The 9,158-nt window shown below is 36.4% G+C and overlaps 1 protein-coding gene across 22 annotated transcripts in view; it reads right to left on the minus strand.

Annotated features, from left to right (window-relative positions):
- LOC135210713 (forkhead box protein P1-like) overlaps positions 1-9,158 on the minus strand; it is a 627,610-nt gene that overhangs the window by 61,656 nt on the left and 556,796 nt on the right. The window lies entirely within an intron of this gene.

Here is a 9,158-nt window from a genome sequence, read left to right on the forward strand (position 1 = left end):
CCACTGCCACAACCATCTCCTCCTCCACCTTATCGCTCCTCCTCCCGCCTTTTCCCCACTCCCTCCACCTGTACCTTCTCCTTCTACTCATCCCCCATTACCGTCGCTCCTCGCACCCCCCGCCCCTGTATCTCAACACACGTGCGCCAGGAGTTTCGTGTGACGTCACAACCAACTTTCTGACACATAACAGTAGTGAACGATCCCGCCAATAGATGGCCTTGGGTACATCTATGCCGGCGCTTGGAAAGTCTCTCTCTCTCTCTCTCTCTCTCTCTCTCTCTCTCTCTCTCTCTCTCTCACTTCAAAAGTTGATTAACATGAACATAACGCACTGTACATTCTTACATCTCGGCCGCAGTAATCTTTAATGAACCTTTATGAATGTAGCAAACCATACTCTTGTAATAGAAGTAGTTTTAAGGAGATATAAAAATAGATTGGAAGTTTCAAAAAATATATTTTTTCCACATACTGTTGCTGTTTTAGAATTATCGTATCTATTTCTAAATAGTGGGCTTGTATTAATATAAAACACATATCAATCATGTTGAAGGTCCTTGAGAAGAAACTTCAACAAAAATAGTCTCGACTTGAACACAACTTTGTACTCTTACACACAGTAATGATATGGCAAGTGTTGATACACACAACAAGTGTTGGAGGGGCGTTAAAAGAAATTTTACTACTTATTGAGACGTAGGCTTCCTATAAACAAGATGCAATTCAGCAGTACGTAAATCAGGCATAATTCAAAAATGAAAGAAAAATGTACGTTTGATATCTTAATAACTGCAATTTTATTTTTTATTTAGAAATACATTTTACATAAAACAATTGTCACTACTTTTAATGTCTTTTTTCACGATATACTCCTTTAATTTTACTCAACCTGCGGAAGATAATTTACAATTTCTTTAGGACTGAGTCCTGCCCTTTTCGTATTTTCCTTTCTTTTCTTCATATTGCTCCTCTGGTCTGGGGGCTTTCAATAGTCCATTTCCTCGACTATAAAAAAAAAAGTGTCAAGTCGAACAACTAAGTAAGGATTTTAAAAAGTGACGTGTCCAACAACTAAGTAAGGATTTTTAAAATTTTAAAAAATTGTCACGTCCAACAACAAAGTAAGGATTTAAAAAAAAGTGTCATGTCCAACAACTAAGTAAGGATTTCAAAAAATTGTCATGTCTAACAACTATGTAAGGATTTAAAAAAAAAGTGTCAGGTCCAACAACTAAGTAAGGATTTTAAATAGTGTCAGGTTCAACAATTAAGTAGGGATTTTAAATAGTGTCAGGTCCAACAACTAAGTAAGGATTTTAAATAGTGTCAGGTTCAACAATTAAGTAGGGATTTTAAAAGTGCCAGGTCCAACAACAAGTAAGGATTTTAAAAAAGTGTCATGTCCAAAACTAAATAAAGATTTTAAAAAAGTGTCATGTTTGACAACTAAGGATTAAAAAAGTGTCATGTCCAACAACTAAGTAAGGCACAAAACATGTCTACCGAAGATATTTAGCCAGTCCTTATCACAACTCCGTTAAGCAAATGAAAGAAAATCCTCCTCCTTGGTGTTATGCACGAGACTATGGAAACACAAGGGAAAAATGAGAGTTCAAGGAATGCAGAACTTTTCAGCTCTGTACTTGTGTTCCTTCTACCCTTCTAAATCCGGATAACATTCTTCTGTTACGACGGGGATCGAACTCTTGGTTACCTCCTTTCGTATTATTAGTTTACCCTTCCTTTTATGCCTCTTACAAATATAAAAATAAAAGAATTAACAAAAAACTGTAAATGAACGAATACCTTTAGAGAGAGGCAATTCGTATTAAAAGTGGGTAAGAGATAAAAAAAAATGCAATATATAGAAATTTAAAAGTATATATTGTCAGGCAGGTTTTCTCAACCGGGGGTTGCATTTCGCAGACTTTTTTCGCGCGCAATTTCAAAATTCCGAATCTACCCATTTCCAAAAATATCACCGCATTATTTGTTTCTTTGCAAGACGGCTTAATTCATCTGTTTATTCATACGTGTTTATGAATTCTATTTATCACTAATCTGTGAATCTTAAAGCATTTTTATTTAGACATTCAATGACGCAAATGAGGACTATGCTATATACCAGGATGGATAACCTGTTAGTCTAAGTATTTACTTGCAGGAAAAGGACTCAATGCAACAGCGGTTTAATAACCAATAACTTATGCTGCTATGCAAAATATATATATATATATATATATATATATATATATATATATATATATATATATATATATATGAAGCTATTACTCTCAGGGTTGCCTCTTGGGTGAGGGCAGGTGGACGGGCGCCCAGCTGTTAAGAACTCATTGTGCGTCCGTTGAGCTTAGCTCGAAATTATGTACCTGGTACTTAGGTGATTGCGGTAGTCAAAACCAGAATTAATAAAGGGTAAGGAGGTAATAGCCTCAACTTTACTTAAAGAGAACCGGAAGTCTGGCGACTCCTGGTGAAAGCCCTTCTGGGGAAAGTGGGCATGTGTCAATAATTACGAATTTAAACATAATAATTTCTCTTCGCGTTCAATAACATAAGAATCGTATAAGAAACATCAACGTAATTCTATTTATACAAAGTTTTCTCTGTATTTCTAGTAAATATATTACTTGTAAAATAGATATAAATATATGAATTTTCAAAACCCCCTTAAAAATTTACCTACTTGAGAGAGAGAGGAAAAAAAAAGCATAAGCATGCAATACATACATACATACATACATACATATATATATATATATATATATATATATATGTGTGTGTGTGTGTTTGTATGTGTGTGTGTAATTGTTTCCATAAAGCATGCAATATATAGCATCAGCATAACAATACCATACATACATACATACATACATACATATAATCATACATACATATATATACATATATATATATATATATAGATATATATTATTATATGATAGTATTGATAGCAATCTCTCAAAATCAGCTTCTAGCGCTCCAACTCTCAGTCTATAGCATTCCCTTCCAGCTGAACTTTCGTTTAAAACCCCATAACCCTCTGCCTTTCAACGGGCGTGTGTTTCATGTGTTTCATGTCTTTCGGGCTGGTATTCTCCACTCCACCCCATCGGCCTCCTTCCGCTAAAGACGATCCTATCCAAGGTCTAACCCTTGATCCTACCGGCACCACCACGAAGCGAATATCTTCAAAGAGGCCGAGCGGAAAACAAATCTTCTTTTCTTCCCCATGATCCAAGATAAATAATGTTTTCTTTTACCTGGACGCTAACTACTGAAAGAAACGTGTTGACCCAAGATAAGAAGAAAGGCATTAGCAATTCTATTAAGAAACTGCTAGTTAGTTTGCAACGGCGTGGCTAAATGACTAGAAAACAGGTACACGAGGATTATTCAACTTCACTCTCTGAAGCCTTTTCTAATTTTTTTCCCTCATTTTACCTAACGATGAAGCCTCAGACATAGGCCCAAAGCATGTTGAAATAAGAGTAGATATTAATATAGGTTGCATAAACTTTAAAATAACTAGGTGTTAACAGCGGGGAAATTTGAAAATTAGCTGGACCAATGTAAACTATGTAGAAGTGATGAAAAAAGTTGGACCCAAGCCAAAATTAACTTATACTTCAGCAAGGAAAACATAAGCTATCAAATCTAAGATGTACAATTAAAATCTCTTGTCATAACGCCATAACAACAAACCTAAAAACTTCGTATGAACACTTACCAGGGAATGACGTCACTTCTGCCACAATAACGCGGGAAAGTCAAGTTTTACCATTTGAACTCAGTCCCACATATCCATCAAGACTGTTGCCTAGTCACTCCCCGCCCTTAACTTTCCCATACAGAGCATAAGGAGAAACCCTATCAATTCTGTTACAAACAAGTTCGAATGATGAAGAGGTTTGTCCCTTTGGAACTATCAGACACTCACTGACAATTAACGACTCACACAGGCGTTTCAAAATATGGCAAGCAGAAGACACCCGCGTGGCGCCAACTGAGGGAAATCAGCCTTCGTTATTCCCAAGAACTACGTACCTACTCTACGGCATTTGTTTCTGCAAGTGAGGAATATTGTCCCGTGAGAATGCCATTGACAGGAGTTTTAAATTAAGAGTAATTTCAGTACTTGCCTAAATTTGGACTGGGGCAACAGGACATTAAGAAAACGTATATCTAATTGCTTTAAGCAATTGGATATATACACTTCATGTATGAGAACCCTATTAAACACTGCATCGACAGCACCGAATTTCTTTAAAATGTCCACCTATCCAGCACTGAACATACCAATAATGTGGATCCCTCCGGCCTTCCTGCTCTTGGGTACATGGCGAAAATAAGGCAGCAAATAATATGCCTTGCCGATATTCCTTCCATAGGAAAGGGATACAAGACTAAAACAAGACAACTGAACATTTTCGTGCCCACAGAGTTTTGCAAAATAGGAGCGAGCATAGCCACAGCCAATCGCTTTTAAATATCAGTTACGTGTGTTGCATAATACAGTATAAAAAAAAAAATGTCTGTTTCACATAAAACGTAGGGTTCAAGGATAAAGGCACAAGCGGAATGAAATGGCATGAGGATATCAAACAACGTCACACAGCCCAAAAGCTTTTGAAACAACAAAGCCGGATTATCGGAAAGCAAAACATAATAACAAAGTAAGGCGAACACTTGCATAAATAATCAATCACATGTTTTCTCTGACAACACGCAACACGGCGAAATTAACAGCAAATATTTAGGTTCACCATGAAATGAACATCAATCATAACATACCTATTAAGATATTTCACTTTGTGTTTACTGGTAGCTGCCCTGTTGTTTTATTTGAGCACAGTACAGTTTTCGACCACACCACAATATTCAGGAAAATGGCATTTTCACTATCCGTCCTCCGGATGAGTTTGTTGAGATTATACATATAAATATAAATACATTTATAAATACATGTACACAAACACACACACACACACACATATGCTTATATATAAATATTTGTTTATGATATAAACATAATTATCCGATTATTCTATTAATCTGATACTAATTTGGACCACGCTCTCAAGATACCATTTAACTGCAGGGCCAATCGTTTCCACTTTACCGTCATACTTTAATTTCAAGAATAGTTAGATCATGTCTAGTACCTTGTCCTCAGAGTTTATCAGCGCATATAGGTTGACGCAGACTTAAGAAACGGATTCCAAACATTTGCGAACAAATATTTACAGAGAACACAGCTCACCACTGCTAACACATACTTCCCATAAGGATGCAAGGAAGATCAGCAGTCTTCCTATCGGCTCAACAAAAGGTCAGATTTCTTCCTCAAGATTAAAAAAAAAAGAAAAAAAAAGTCAGATTTACAAAATACTTCGAGAATGCTCACATTTCTTCCCATACTATCCACGAGGGGTCAGATTTCTTCTAAAAAAGGTTGAAGATGGGTCAGATCATCTAGAAAGGATTCAATTTTTTCCAATGTGACCTAGGAACGGCCAAATTGCTTAACATATCAAATAAAAATCTAGAATCTAACTGGTTCACTAATTTATAAAGGGTCTATGGGAAGGATCAGAACAATTCTTAATTTTGATTTCTTAAGAATCAGAATTCTCGAAGGTTCCAAGGAAGGCCAAAATTCTTCCCTGGAAGGGTTATGATAGGATTTATAAAAACTTGAGAGCTATAACTTTACAATTGTAATAAGATTTTTTGTTAATATTCAAGAAGGATCACAGCACATCCCAAAATTGACCCAAGAAGGTTAAAGGGGCCTGACAAAACAAAACAATCCTAGATAACATTCGTCTGAAAAAAAAAAACAATACAACTCTACTGATAAAAGGACCGGATACCCAAATGGACCAAATCAAAGGCGTCCTTAGTAACCCTTTAAGGTTTTTAACAAGGGTCAAGATTCTGATCAAAGCTGTGACCCTTTAGAAAGAATATAGACCTTTCTGAAAACCCCAGAAGGGTAGGGATTATTCCCAGGTTTTCTAAGAAAGCAGGGGGCGTTTCTGTGGTATCAATAATAATGGAAAACAAAAACGATTACGTCATACCCTAAAGGTGTGAGCAATTATCAGACGAGCTTGGAATTTTTCACATAGCAGACAAAAGGGTCTTCATTCTTCTCAAAAGCTCTAAGAGAACATTTCATTCTCTCTCTCTCTCTCTCTGAATCCATCATGAACAAAAGTACTTCCAAAATATATCTCTTTCAAAAGATTCCTAGCAGTCAGTGGACTTTCAAAGCGAGACTCTATACTTAAAAACACCATCTACTTCACGAAAGACCCACAGAATAATCAAAGGTAGCTTAAAATCCAGACCAACGGCCAAGAAGCTCTCTCTCTCCCCTTCCCTCTTTCCTCCTCGCTCTCTCTCTCTTCTCTCTCTCTACTCTCTCTCCCTCTCTCTCCTCTCTCTCTCTCTCTCTCTCTCTCTCTTCAGGGAAGCTATTCCACTGGGCTTGTTTCCCAGTCTCGTGTCATCGCCCACTTCATTAGCAAATATCCAGTATTGAGGAAGTGCATTATCATTTCCAACCATGGTTTGTCTTAATTCGGAATAAGGAATGTGAATATACCTTGGGATACATCTACGGTAATCCAAAGTTTTTTTAAATACCGAAATTGAGGTATGTACGCATATATCTCAACATATAAGAACAATAATTAGGATATGAGCTTAAAGGCATCTAAACACTTCGTATTTTGTATACAGAACACAATGTGCTAGAGTAGTAAGTACCCGAAACCATTGCTTAATAAAGAACAGTCTTTTATATTTTGATTCTCCTACTATCAACTTCAAGGGACATCACCGCATTTCCCTTGAAATACTTGAAGAAATGTGCTACAGGACACGACACCAAGCCTTCTCCCTCGAACAGTTATCAAAACGACACTTCTTTTTTTTTTGGGATCGCATGAATTATTCACTTTGTTTCAAAGCATCATTGGCAAATGTCCACAGAACATTAGAATAATAATAACGCCATTAGCTATGTCACTTTGTGAACCCAGACGGGGAGGGAAGAGCGCTTCAGCATGCAAACGTAGCTGGTAGACAATTCAAATGGATTTGATTTCTTTATGGGGAGAAAATGACGGGGGAGTAGATTTTGTTCTCATGCTATTCGTTTCTCTACTTTTAGCAGAGATACGTTGTAGCCGTTTATATGAAGGTCGAGTAAATGTAACACTTTCTTTTTAATGCAGATAATCAATTTGGACATGTTTCAAAATGCGATACGTTTTTTTTATTATTAAATATTTTAATCGATTCATTTTGTGAATCTTTTCGTAATTGACGCTCCTGGAATGGGTTCAAAATTATGGGACTCTAAATGCAAAACCTTCCCCATTACCTATATATTCTGTGATAACTTGTAGTCAGTAGAGTTCACCCTCTCCTTCTGTTTTCTTTTTTATGAAAATGATTTAAACTACTTCATTTTAACCGGGATGCTCAGAATCTTCTATACCTCTTGTGGAAAATTACTTGACTTCGTAACGCGATTTCAAACACGCAAGAAAAAAAATTATCTGAGATGCCTTACGACATGCAAATTAAATATCTCCTACGTATTATGAGGAGGAACACAATAAGTAAAGCTTACAAGTCATAAACATAACATCGTCTAAGAGGTTTAACGAAGCAACTGCCCCACTTTCAAACTATTGTCATTTACAGAACATATGCAACACCGGTCGTTCACAATCTTTAATAAGCATTTTTTCCTCACGAATATTTTGTAAAATAAAATGATCTCTGAGCCCATAAAAACTCAATTTACACAAAATACAATTTTAAACATCTGTTGTCTTTTATGATTGCATTTCAATTTACCAGTCAGTACGGTATTACTCAGTATTTCTTCTTGTTTCGACCGCCGCTTTCCTATCGATCTTCCTTTATCTTTAAGAGCGTTTCCCTCGTCCATGACGTATCACAAACAGCACGCTACAATTCCTGAAGTCTCTCGTAAAGAAACAGATGTCTCCTAGTCTAGAATATAATTTCTTTACACGGCGTTGCATTCCGGGAAGAGACAAAAGTGTAAAACTCCATTCTCTTAAATTTGGCTCGGTCCCTTTGATAATGAGACATCTCTCATGCATATTATATAAAGCAACGAAAACTTTGTTAAGTTATTTAACAAGTTTTCATTCATTTGGAGGCTGGTATGAGGAAGATTAAAGCATTTACTTCTATCTCATTACTGTCAAAAAGCAACCAAAAGCAAATCAATATTTATCTGCATCTGAATTCTCATCAATTTGAAAATATCGATACATCAACGCTATCATACATTAATATGCCGATGGACTCAACTTTAACAGATCAATACCAACAAGCACAGTAAATCTCGACATCTATACATGAAGCCAAAGGAATTTAACAAATTATTAAACACAATTACCCCTTTTATCTTTGTCTTAAATGTTTACTGCGACAGGGAGAAATATTCATTCGAAAACTTATCCGCAGACATCCCATAACAATGTGCACTAAAAAATAAATGAATGGTAAGATGTGATAAATTAAATTCAACTGACGAGTGCAAATGCTAAGGTGAATCTTGAATGACGAAAGCAATACGTTAATGCCATCGGCATACCGATGAGAAAGATTAAAATAATTCGCAAAAATAGAACAGCGCACATGTCAATTGCAGTTTGTAAAAAGCATCGGGGAGACAGACATAAGAGAATAACGCAAGAAAGTCAATTATACGGCAAGATTAAAAGCAGGAAATATTGCCAATACGGAAAAATAAATTGCGCCGACATCCCGTAAACTTTTCGAGAATTGATGCTCAATGATAACCAAACGATTAAGGCTGATCAATGATGCAGAGACCCATCACCAGTTCGGTATTACGTCCTTCTCCAAAACATACACCACACAAAACTTTTCACCGAAGTTGTCTTCGTGTTTGGATGGAGCCATTTAATTTGCATGAGGCAGAGGAGCCAGCGTTTAAAAAGAGACACGTTCGGGGTGTATATTTAGCGACAAACAATGCCGCGTTGTTTGGTGCGGCTGATAGGGATATATTTAGGTACAGAAGGAATGTAGTAGGTGCGCGTCAAGTTATAAAGAGT

The sequence above is a fragment of the Macrobrachium nipponense genome, chromosome 4 (genome assembly GCF_015104395.2).
Source record: "Macrobrachium nipponense isolate FS-2020 chromosome 4, ASM1510439v2, whole genome shotgun sequence".
Taxonomy (NCBI): domain Eukaryota; kingdom Metazoa; phylum Arthropoda; class Malacostraca; order Decapoda; family Palaemonidae; genus Macrobrachium; species Macrobrachium nipponense.